The sequence below is a fragment of the Capsicum annuum genome, unplaced genomic scaffold, assembly GCF_002878395.1.
Source record: "Capsicum annuum cultivar UCD-10X-F1 unplaced genomic scaffold, UCD10Xv1.1 ctg61776, whole genome shotgun sequence".
In the NCBI taxonomy this organism is placed as follows: Eukaryota; Viridiplantae; Streptophyta; class Magnoliopsida; order Solanales; family Solanaceae; genus Capsicum; species Capsicum annuum.
In genome coordinates this window covers 12,152-24,977 of record NW_025870712.1, presented here as the reverse complement: position 1 = coordinate 24,977, position 12,826 = coordinate 12,152, and the positions used below count along the sequence as shown (strand labels likewise).

Here is a 12,826-nt window from a genome sequence, read left to right as displayed (position 1 = left end):
TGATAGATCTATAATAGGTGCTCTATTCCCACAAGCCAAGTTGCTAAAGAGAGGGTCTGAAAGAAAGCACCAAGAATTTATTCAGTTTGCACAAGAACGCTGCAGTATCTGAAACATGTCTTTAATAAGATATGAGAGCCATCTATATAATGCACATGACAGATCCACAAGCTGGTAAATGCCTGTGTGAGCATGCACTACAGATTGTTAGAATCAATCATCATGTTCAAAACCTCAAATCAGATTCATGGTGGGTGCTTTATTAGGATAGTTGGCTACTTTTAGTCCTTTATTATGTGGATATTGTATGGATGTGATTCCCTATTTTAATCTACTTATAGGGATTTAGCTTTGTTCAATTCGTCCTCCAAAACTACATCAATGTTCGTCGGGTTACTATTGCTAAAGGAGATGCCAAATTTTCTTATATTTATACTAGAAATGTCTGTGCAGATTTTCTCGTTTGTCCCTTGTTGTTCTTCTTTTTATGGACATGTCCGTCTATAATTGTATTTGATTTTGATCCACACATATTTGTTTGAGTAAAGTGTTTCTAATCATTAGTTATGTTGCCAGAGTATAAATATTGAATGTGTGTTGGTACGAGATAAAATATCCTCTGGTAGAAACAAAATTTTGCATGTTAAGATCGTCACCAAGTAAATAATCAACTAATAATAGTGTTTGTTGAGACCTCCATTGATCTACTAAGAGTGATTAAGAGTGTCGGCTGAGGTGCTCAATGTATATATAAACCCAAGTTAGTTCCTCCAGTATGAGGATGGGCTGAAGGCTAAAATTGTTTCTTTTTTCTAGTTAAAAAGTAATACCATTGAAATGAGAATTCTTGTTTTCTTTACTGTGGTATTAGTTATTAATTAATTTGCCATAGATGTCTACTCAATTGAGCAAACCACAAATGTCAATCTTTCGAAAGGAGGCGAAAGGAACTTTTCTATTCAAAGTTCTATATGAGACATTTATAGGTGGTAAGACTCTGGAGAACCTACATACTTCCTGAAAGTCCTTTCAGATTCTTGTAAAAAGAAGATGAAAAAGGCGCTATGAAGGGAAGGTCAAGTTTAGCAGAAGAAGAAGTATTGTTACTGCAAAAGCAGTAGAATGTGGCCTGTGTAAGCCAGGAGATGTTGGCATCAAAAACTCAAGGTTTGTTGGTAAACTTCTCTACATTAATACCGAAACAGTTTTTTTCCCTTGCTTCTTAGTGCATAAACCATGCTAAGCTGATCCAATCATCAGTATTTTGCAATGAAATCTTTCTACCAATTTGACCTGTTGTTCTCCACAGAGAAAAGGTACCTTGAGGAGCTAACAAATCTGTTAAACTACCAAGTACAAGAGATGAAATCAATGAGTAGTGCCTTAGAAAAGCTCAAAGGTGAGTGAGTATACAGTTACTTCCAGAACATGCTTCTGCTACCAATTTGTCTCTCGTTTCTCCCTATTACCTCCACTTACTATTTGGAAAAAAAATTTGATTTTGGTATAAATTATGTGCCTTTTGAGAACTAGTAGGGAGTGAAGAAATTAATAATTGCTAAAAGCATTGAGAAGATTCACAGTAGCAAAGGCAAAATGAGAATTGAGCCTCAATGTTTCATGTCTGGTGAGGAGTAAAAATCATGAGAATTACTAAAGTTGGATTATGCCTCTTAATCTAAGACCTCAATTTTCTTCTCACCTTTTCTTCTTCTGGAAAGTGACTTGTACTCTAGATTAATATGGGAGTTTAGTACTCCTACTATAATTATCTATTTAAATTGGTGTATTATTTTTTCTTTTAGCTTCTCATATCATATGTATATTTGATCTAAGATAGCATTGTTTCTTATTTAATTATAGATGAATTTATTCACATGATAGGCAAATGGAAGCTTAAATTTCTGGTGTTGTTTCGTCCTAAATAAAAATTTACAAAGATACATCAGCTTACATGTTGGGCCCTGCACAGCACGGGCATATCTATCTAGTATTATAGAAGGATGAGTTTAAGGACGACCAAGGGTAAAATCATCTTTTCAGCATTCATTAAACTCACTTCAAAAATATCCTCTCTTCTCCAAAATATTTCTAGAAACATCCACCAATTTTCAAAATAAAAAAATCTTTAACTTTCTTTTAATGTCACGATCATTACTATATACAAGAGAGAATTTGACATTTTGGTAATCCTCACATCAATTTTTTTGTCAATTTTATCTGTAATTTAAATTTTAATTACTCTACAATTTTTTATCCACTTTGATAAATTTGAACAATTATTTGAACTTATTAAATGCTACAAAAGTCATGAGCCATGAAAATTGACAGTGACCATAAAACTAGTTATACAATCAAATTCAAAATTGATCCAAGGGTTTATTGTCTTTCTATTTTATAGAAATGTTTATTAATTTTACTTCAAAATTTTATTTTCCAAACAAATTTATCATGAACAAAATTAAAGTATCTTGACACACTCTTTCTAACTTAGTACATGCTTAATTATTAAATTAAAAATTATTTTTTATATATAGCTAAAAATATTTGAAAAATTAATTTTTTTAAAAAATAGAATTTAAATGTTCAAAAATTAATGATATTAAATAATGAAAAATGAGAGTAATTCTTTTTCACATTTTTTGATGATGAATTTTTTTAACAAAAAATGGGATTATCAACATTTTATAGAATTTAGGACAAAATAAGTAATTTAACATGAAATATTAAAGCTTCATACACGTTTAAGAAATATCAACATAAATTTCTTAACATGTATTTTTGGAAAAAGATACTACTAAAGTTGATTAAAAAAAATTATGGTTTAATATGAAGGAAAATAATAAAGCCAAATAAGATGAAGGGCATTTTGCAAACAATCTATTTATTCTTAGGAAGAATGCAACATATATTATTTTTAGTACCATAAACCAAACAACCACTAAAAAATAATAATATGATAACTAATCCGAGGATGAATAATCCAAGTTTAACTAATTCAAATATAACTAATTTCATCATAACTTGTTTTCCAACCAAACGACCCCTAAGCGTGTAAAAAAAATTTACTCGAATTTGTTTTCAGTTCTTTTTAGATTTTCTATTTTAATGGCTGAATTTCATTCCATACCGTTTTTGTTTTGAATCAGAATTGATTGGAAACAACTCTATCTCACGTTCGAGGTAGATGTAAGGTCTGCGTACATTCTATATTCCCAAATCCTTCTTTGTGGGACTATACTGGTATATTGTTGTTGTTGTTGTTGTGGCTGAATATCATGAATGTTGAATAAAAGATCAATTTTTTTTTCTACTATATAGAAATGTGAGTTAGGGGACGAACAAGGGTATTAATATAATTTTTTTATCAGAGGTAGAGGTATGGACTGCGTACATCTTACCCCCCCAGACCCCACTAGGTGGGAATACACTGGGTTTGTTGTTGTGTTGTTGTTACTATATAGAAATGTGAGTTAGGGCATTAATGTAATTTCATAGCTAGTAGTAGAATCACAGTCATCTCAAATAAAGAATTTCATTGGTCATTTCTTTCTTTCTAGCTTATGTGTTCTCCATTTATGGGCTGTTATGTGGCTAATAACGATTTTTCTTATTTTAAATGTCAATTTATTCAACTATATTATGTACAAAGTACTATTTCAAATAAATTTAAATTTATACAAAGAAATTATCTATTGCAATCATATGTATTTTCAATCAAGGATGGAGTTAAATAAGGCTATTGGCTTCATTCGAATTCCTTTCCATAAACTATTATATTGTTTACATAGAACTAAAAGAATTTTTATTTTTATATGGTAGATGTTGAATTTTTTTACTGCTTCGTATGTTTACTTTTTTATATCTCAAAATTTTTAAGTGAAAATAGTGACTCCGCCACTACTTTCAATGCTCCAACTTTCTAAATATTAATACTTTTTATCGCAATAAATATTGTCACACATGAAATTCTACAAGCAAATTTATAAGAATTATGCGGAATTAATTAATCACATCTTAAAAATATATAATGCAGTAATTAGTTTTTTTTACTTGCAATTTAGTGGGTTAAAATTTATAATCATTAACCTATTTTAAGATATTTATTTTTGTTAATTATCAAATAATTATGTCAAAAAAATTATTGTTAAATCAAATAAATCTTTAATATATTGGCATTTATAATTTTAATTTATTTTCGTGTATATTTTCAAGTAAAGCCAAAAGTAGAAAAACATTAAAAATAGTTGTTTAATTCAAGAGAATATGTTAGACCTGAAATAAAAATATGCATTAGAGCATATTGTATTTTAAGGTTAAATAGGTAAATAAGTTGTAATTTATAGATTTTATAAAATAAAAAGTGTAAGTGTGATCACTATTATCATTTTCTATTATATTTAATTAAAATAATTAGTAATTAATTTTTTCAAAAAATTAATTAAAATATATATAAAGTTATAATATTGGGCCCGTAAAAAGCCCCTTAATTATCTCGTATATATAATAAAAGAGAGTAGTTTATTCTAGCATGAGGTTATGCCAAGTGGTATCTTAAGAACTAGCATTTTTGACATAACCCGTCCTAGGGCCTTGTCGTAATGGTTATCCCAAGTTCGACCAGGGTCGGAGACCACCCCCATTACCCAACCTAACCTCCAGCCGCCTGTCCTGAGTTGGCTAAATTTCGAGCATGTAACAACATAGTGTAATAGCTTGCATAAAGAATGGAATAAGATTACAACCGTGACCAACCCAATCAAGTCTAACCATCCCATACCAATAATCCAACCATACCAAACAAGGGTCATAAATCAGGCCATAACCAAAGATGTTCCAAAACATAATATAATTAACCCCAAAATGAAATATGATGGAACAGTGAGAAATTAAGTTCGATGATGCCAGTCTCCCAGCTTATTCCAATGCCAAGGCTGACACCTATACCGATCCTGCCCATTTCAACCCATAGAAGTACCACAGAGCCTGTAACCAAAAGAGTAATGAAATCTGGTTGGGATATGCCCCAAACCATAGCCAAAACCAATATCCAAAATAAAATCAAAGTGTCTTGAAATATCCATAACATGAAATGGAGCCTTCCGAAAGGATGGAATCTCACCATTTCAGTCCAAATGTTGATCCTCAGTCAATCACTGTGTAGGAGGAGTAGAACAAGTGGTTCCTGTATAGTGTGGGTATACAACCGCCAATAGACGGGGTTAGCGAGTGACCGCTAGCATAATATCAGGGTAAGGATAAATAATGTCATTTATAAAACCAAGTAAAACCATCCATATGCACACCGGCTATATGGGTTTAGCTCCCCCTGTTGAAAGGGCCCCAGTGCGTGTAGCCGCACGGCCAGAAAAGAAATCCTGTGGATGACTAGTACATCCCCCAAATGTAGTGTGACATCATGCACAAGGTCACCAAGACCAACCTCATATCGGCAAATATGAGTTTCCAGTTTTGGTCCCCCGGGATTTCCACCTTCATGGCTTAGTTACACCTCTCACTATTATTTTCTTATTAAAATCAATTTTCAAATAAGCAAACCGTTATCCATTTATTAACCAAGGCCATTGATATTGGTATCGTCATACCAACCCTTACTTGCAAGTATCATCCATAGCCAACCATTTATAGGTTTAAGGGGACTTTAAAGTGCCCTTCCATATACCATATTTAACCATTCAGGAGATTCCAAGTACCCCTCAAGCAAAACCATTAGCCATTTCCATTCCAAGCCATTTAAATCATGCATAATTCCTTTACCAAGTTTTAAAACATGCAAGAGTTCCATTAAAAGTAGTTAATGTAATGAACATATCTTTATAAGCATTTTGTCAAACATATTGAGGGCATAATATGACCAAAGCCAATTCCAATTACCATTAAACCATTCCCATGTAACCCAATTATCCAAAACACCATTAATACATATAAAAGCATAATTAAAATCATGGAAAACCATAGCCAACCATTTAATATCAAAACATCCAAATCATATTTGAAAACCAAAATCATACAATCAATGAAATCATGAAAACATTCAAAGAAACCATGCCTCTAGATAAAATTAACAATGAGGAAAGAGAACATGCGTTAAACTAAGATGGTGATGGAAAGAAATCACCAAGACAAACCCAGATTGATCCTCTAGTTGAAACCCTAGCTTCCCTTGCCCAAAAGCTCTTGAGAGAATTTGTGTGTTTTTGAGAAGTGTCCAAGTGTTAATGAATGGAATAATAGGATAAATAACCTCCTAGATAGGTTAGAAGTCATGGGGCCTTACTAGGATAAGTAGGAAAATGTCCAGAATACCCTCACTTAAGTTGCAGCAAAATCTCGTCACAGGGATACGACTGACCCACACGAGTCATACCCTTCAATACGATTGGTATCCCCCACCCGTATCCTGTCTCAACCATTGAATCCAACACCATCCAGCATAATCATATTGGCAGCATACGATTCGTACCCTTCATTCGTACCCCTGTCAGATTTAAACCCAAGGAAGATTTAGACATTGTCCACCATATGAGTCCTGGGTACGACTCGTACCCTGGCTTGCGGCTCACGGTGAGCCACTCGTACTCAGATCTAACCTAAATAACCAAGCCTAAGATTAAGTTGAGGAACCAAACAATCCGTAACCACCAATATGACTCGTACCCCAAAGCCGTAACCATTCTAGTAACCAAAATTCATCCCACCAACCATCATTGGTCAGTATACGACTGGATCATGCCATCTGTACCCCAACATACGGCTCGTACTCATGAGTCGTATTGGGTCCAGAGATCAAAATTCTAGGAAATTTTCTAAGGTCCATAAACTAGGGTGTTTCAGTCTCCCCTACTAGGAACCTTCGTCCCCAAATGGCAGACAAAGTAGGGGTAACTACACGCACGAGTCATTTGTATTATCTTATATATTCCCAATCTTTAACAAAGTTCGAAAACAAAGAGGCAAAGATATTAATCTTTCATTTAACAAACTTTGAAAGTAAAGATGTGTTGAAGACTTATACCTTCCACATGAATCCTAGGAGCATAAAACAAATACGAATATTTGGACTTCATGTCCTCTTCCGCTTTCCATGTAGCTTCTTCCACCTTATGGTTTCGCCAAAAAACATTAACTGAAGCCACATCTTTAGTCCGTAACCGACGAACCTGCCTATCAAAGATCTTAACCCGGACTTCTTCATAAGACAAAGAATCAGTGATACCCAGTCCGTCCAAAGGAACAACCGAAGAAGGATCACCAATGCACTTCCTCAGCATGGAAACATGAAAGACCGGATGAACCAAGCTTAAGCTAGAAGGCAACTCCATCTCATAAGCTTCATTATCAACTCTTCTCAAAACCTCATAAGGACCAACATACCAGGGACTGAGCTTCCCCTTCTTGCCAAACTGCACTATTACTTTCATGGGAGATACCTTGAAGAAAACCTTATCCCCAACCTCAAATTTCAAGTCTCTACGCCTAATATCCGCATAGGACTTTTGGCGACTTTGGCAGCCTTAAGCCTATCCCGAATAACCTTCACCTTCTCCATAGCTTGGTAAACCAAGTCGGGACCAAACGTCTGCCTCACCAAGCTCAAACCAACCAATAGAAGATCTACACCTCCTACCATACAATTCCTCAAACGGGGCCATGCCAATACTAGAATAATAGCTATTGTTGTAAGCAAACTCCACCAAAGTTAAATGCTCAACACAATTGCCACCATAATCAATTACACAGGACCGAAGCATAGCCTCTAATGTCTGAATAGTTCTCTCTGCTTACCCATCCGTCTGCAGATGGAAAGCAGTACTCAAACTCACCTTAGTCCCCAACCCTCTCCGAAAAGACTGTCAGAAGTGAGATGTAAACTGCATGCCATGATCAGAAATAATCAAAACAGGCACCCAAGGCAGCTTCAAAATCTCCTAAAGATACAGCTTCGCATAATCCCCTACCGAGAAGGTAGTCCGCATTGACAAAAAGTGCGCATAGTCATCCCATCCACGATGACCCAAATAAAATCATATTGATTCCTAGATCGAGGAAGACCGGTAACGAAGTCTATATTGATCAGTTCCCACTTTCATTCGGGCAAATCAATCTCTTGATACAACCCCTCTGGCCTCATGTGCTCAACTTTAGCCTGTTGACACACCATGCACTTGGCCACAAAATCAGCCACGTCTCTCTCCATACCATTCCACAATAGATCTTCTTTAGATTATAATACATCTTAGTCTAGCCGGGAGAAGGTGAGAGTGGCATCGGTGGAGGATAAGATTCGGGAAGGGAGGTTGAGATGGTTTGGGCATGTGATGAGAAGGGGCACAGATGCTTCAGTTCGTAGGTGTGAGAGGTTGGCCTCAGATGATTTTAGGCGGGGTAGGGGTAGACCTAAGAAATACTAGAGAGAAGTGATTAGAAGTGACATGGAGCAATTACGGCTCACCGAGGACATGACCCTCGATAGGAAGGTTCGGAGGAAGAGTATTAGGGTAGAGTGTTAAGGGGTGTGGTCAGGCAATAGGTGGGCGCTAGAAGTGTTTTGTGTAGCTTGGTTGGTAGTGCTAGGGTTGGTTGGGTGCCTTTGTTGGTTAATGTCCTTTTTGTGGTTGTTGTAACATGTTTATTTTATCATGTTGTATGCTTTAGATGTTTGGACTTCGATCGTGGTCCCTTTCCTTAGCCGGGGGTCTATCGAAAACAGCCTTTCTACTTCTTCAGAGGTAGTGGTATGGACTGCGTATATTCTACCCTCCCCAGACCCCACTATGTGGGATTATACTGGGTTTTTTGTTGTTGTTGTTAGTCTAGTCGGGATGAACAACATAGCGCGAATCATGCGTCTCAGCTAAAATCCTTTGTCGCAAACTGTCGAAATTAGGAACACACAACCCTCTTGGTACCATAAAGTACCAACACCACTTCCTTTTGCCCACCGACGTCACTCTTGATTTTTATCAAGGTAGGATCCAACACTTAATTCTCCTTAATCTATGCACCAAGATATGATTGAACCACTTTTTGCAACATCACGCCAACATCCTTGGAGTTCAAGAGTTGAACCCCAAGATTAGCCAAACGGTGAATATCTTTCACCAATTCTCGCTTTCCTTCCTCCACATGAGTCAAACTCCCCATGGATAACATGCTAAGAGCATCAGCAACCTCATTAGCTTTACTTGGGTGATAGTGAAGATTCATATCATAATCCTTGAGAAGCTCAAGCCATCTCCTCCGCCTGAGATTAAGCTTTTTTAGGGTGAACACATACTGTAGACTCTTATGATCTAAAAAGATATCCATGTGAACACCATACAAATAATAATGCCTCCATATTTTCAAAGCAAACACAACCGCCAACAGCTCCAAATTATGAGTAGGATAATTTCTCTCATGCACCTTCATCATCTTTCCATGCTGCATCAACACACAATCAAGCCCTACCCAAGATGCAACGCGGTAAACCACAAACCTGTCATTGCCTTCTATATGGAGGAATATAAATTGGACGAGTGTCTGAAATTAGATCAATACCAAACTCTATTTCTCTATCCAGAGGAACACTAGGAAAATTATCCGGAAAGACCTCGGGAAACTCATTAACCACTGGAACCGACTGGAAAGAAGGACCTTCCAAATTAGAATCTTTAACCCGGACCATGTGATAAAGATGTTCTTTATAGATTAACCTCCGAGCTCTAAGATAAGAAATAAATCTCCCCCTAGGAGCTAAAGAAACACCCTTCCATTTTATAATCGACTCTCCAGGAAACCTAAAGATAACCCTACGGGTTTGACAATCCAAGGACGCGTAACAAGAGTGTAACCAGTCCATCCCTAGTATAATATCAAAATTCACCATATCCAACTCAACAGATCCACCAAGGTTTTCTTGCCACCAACAGATACCACAATCCCCTATAGACTCTCTTAGCAATAACCGAGTCACTGCGGTAGAAACAGAAAAAAGATCCGAAATAACTTGAAAATCGAAACCAAAATATACAGCCACATAAGGAGTCACATAGGAGAGAGTAGACCCCGAATCCAGCAAATAATATACGTCATAAGAGAAAAACTGTAACATACCAGTAACGATATCAAGTTATGACTCGGTTTCCTATCGAGACGCCAAAGCATACAACCTGTTTCGACCAATACTAGAACCAAGAGCAGTAACAGAAGCAGATGCAACACCATCAGGTGTAGGAGCAGGAGATGAAGCCACCAGAATCTTATTCGCCCCTGTAGCAACTTTATTAACCGGACAATCTCTAAGCCGATAGCCTGCCTGGCCACACTTGAAGAATTTGTCCTTTCCTTCATCTCAATAACCACAATGAGGACGACCACAAAATCGACAAGGAGGGCATGAAAAATCTGACTGACCTCCGCTTGCCTGAGATTAGGCACCCTACACCCGAATATTATCACCACCATGATGATATGTGTTGCCCAACTGGTAAGGAGCACTAGCAGAAGAGTAAGAACCAGAACTCCCCACTTCTTCTGCCACTTGCCACCATCTTGACCACCCTGAGACTGAACACTTCCCTGGTCAAAAAACCTGTTCCTCTTTCCCGACCTATCCCCAAACTCTGGTTGTTTCCTCCTCTCATCCTCTACCTGCTATATATGAATAGTCAACCTAAAGATATCCATATCTTTAATCAGTAAGGCAGTCTTGCTCTCCAAAATCAAATCCCAATTCAACCCAGAAGTGTACTTCCTCATTCTAACCTGCATGTCAGCAACTAAATCAGGAGCATACCTTGACAATTGGTGAAAATTCAAGACATTCTGTGACAGACATCCTCCCCTACTTGAGGTTCACAAACTCCACCATCTTTGCTTTCCTCAACTCTTGGGGAAAGAAACGATCCAAAAAAGCACCAGAGAAGGCATCCTATAAGTATGACTCCTCCACTTCTCATATATCCCTATCCCACTCTTTATACCACTGATATGCAACCTCCTTGAGCTAATAAGTTGTAAAGTTTACCCCCTCCACATTGGTAGTCTGCATCACCTGAAATATCTTCTCTATCTCATCCGAGAAGCCCTGTGGATCCTCCTTTAACCTTATTCCAAAAAAAATGGGAGGACTCAACTTCATAAATTGGCCAACCCTTGTGGCCTGAGCAAACAAATCACCAGACACACGCCGCTCAGCCTAAGCAACAACCAATTTAGTAATAGCATGAATAGACTGATGGAATTCCGCATTAGTCACCTCACATTGAGGAGGACCAGTAGAAACCGGTGGAACTCCAAAACAATCGGGGATAGGATCGTGAGATCGAAGATGAACCCCAACAGTAGGATGCACCCTTTCAACATTACCCCAGACGGGATAGAGGAATTTCCTTGTGTTCCAGATCAATGAGGCATGATCTGAAAGACGAACAAACAAGGACTAGAGAAGATTCCAGGACTGAGAATCCAAGCTTGAAAATAGAATACCAAGAAAGTGAAACATTCCTAAATGCCTTATAGCCTTTCCCTTATGAATGTGGCACGCTACACATCCTTCAAAGAGACTCTACTCGACACGACTTTGTGGACTCCCAATTTACCATGAACCTAGGCTCTGATACCAACTTGATATGACCCGCCCTGGGGCTTTGTCGTAATGGGCATCCCAAGTCCGACTAGGACCTGAGACTACCCCCGTTAACCAACCCAACCTTCAGTCGCCTGCCCTGAGTTGGCTGAATTTCGAGCATGTAACAACATAGTTTAACAGCTCATATAAAGACTCTAGGATAAGATCACAACCGTGACTGACCCAACCGAGTCTAACCAAACCTTACCAATAATCCAACCAAACTAAACCATACTAAAACAAGGGCCATAACCCAGGCCATAACCAAGGATGTTCCAAAACATAATATAATTATCCCCAAAATGAAATATGATGGAATAGTGAGAAATTATGTCCGATGATGCCATCCTCATAGCTTATTCCTATGCCAAGGCTGACACCTATACCGATCCCGCCCATTCCAATCCATAGAAGTACCATAAAGCTTCTAACCAAAAGAGTAATAAAATCCAGTCGGGACATGCCCCCAACCATAGCCAAAACCAATATCCAAAATAAAATCAAAGTGTCTAGAAATATCCATAACATAAATAGAGCCTTCCAAAAGGATGGAAGATCACCACTTCAGTCCAAATGCTGATCCTGAGTGAGTCAATCACTGTGTAGGAGAAGTAGAACAGCTGGTTCCTACATAGTGTGGGTATACAACTGCCAGTAGATGGGGTTAGCGAGTGACCGCTAGTATCATCTCAGGGTACGGATAAAATAATGTCATTTATATAATCAAGTAAAACTATTCATATGCACACAACCGTGGTTATATATATATAACCATGCCGGGAAAAGGGACCGGGCTTAGCATGCCTTGGGTTCTGTGGCTTTGTCGTCCTAAACTACCCATGGGCTATATGAGTTCAACCCCCCTGCTGAAAGGGCCACAGTGCATGTAGCCACACGACCAGGAAAAAACCCTTGGGATGACTAGTACATCCCCTAAATGTAGTGTGACATCATGCAAACGGTCACCAAGACCAACCTCATATCGGCAAATATGAGTTTTCAATTTTGGTCCCCCCGGGACCTCTACCTTTCACGACTTAGCTACACCTCCCGCCATTATTGCCCAATTAAAACCAATTTCCAAATAACCAAACCATTATCCATTTATTAACTGAGGCCATTGATATTGGTATCGTCATACCAACCTTACTTGCAAGTATCATCCATAGCCAACCATTTATAGGTTTAAGGGGA

At 37.6% G+C, this 12,826-nt stretch overlaps 1 long non-coding RNA gene across 4 annotated transcripts in view; it reads left to right on the top strand.

Moving 5' to 3' along the window:
• Window positions 1-6: 6 nt before the first annotated feature.
• LOC107877458 overlaps window positions 7-12,826 on the top strand; it is a 21,722-nt gene continuing 8,902 nt past the window's right edge. For 2 of the 4 annotated variants that reach the window (XR_007050760.1, XR_007050761.1), the window contains exons 1-2: window positions 7-1,167; window positions 1,310-1,399. This is a non-coding gene — a long non-coding RNA (uncharacterized LOC107877458). Of the gene's footprint in view, window positions 1,400-12,826 lie in introns of all 4 variants that reach the window. The other 2 variants (XR_007050762.1, XR_007050759.1) reach the window with 1 other exon arrangement.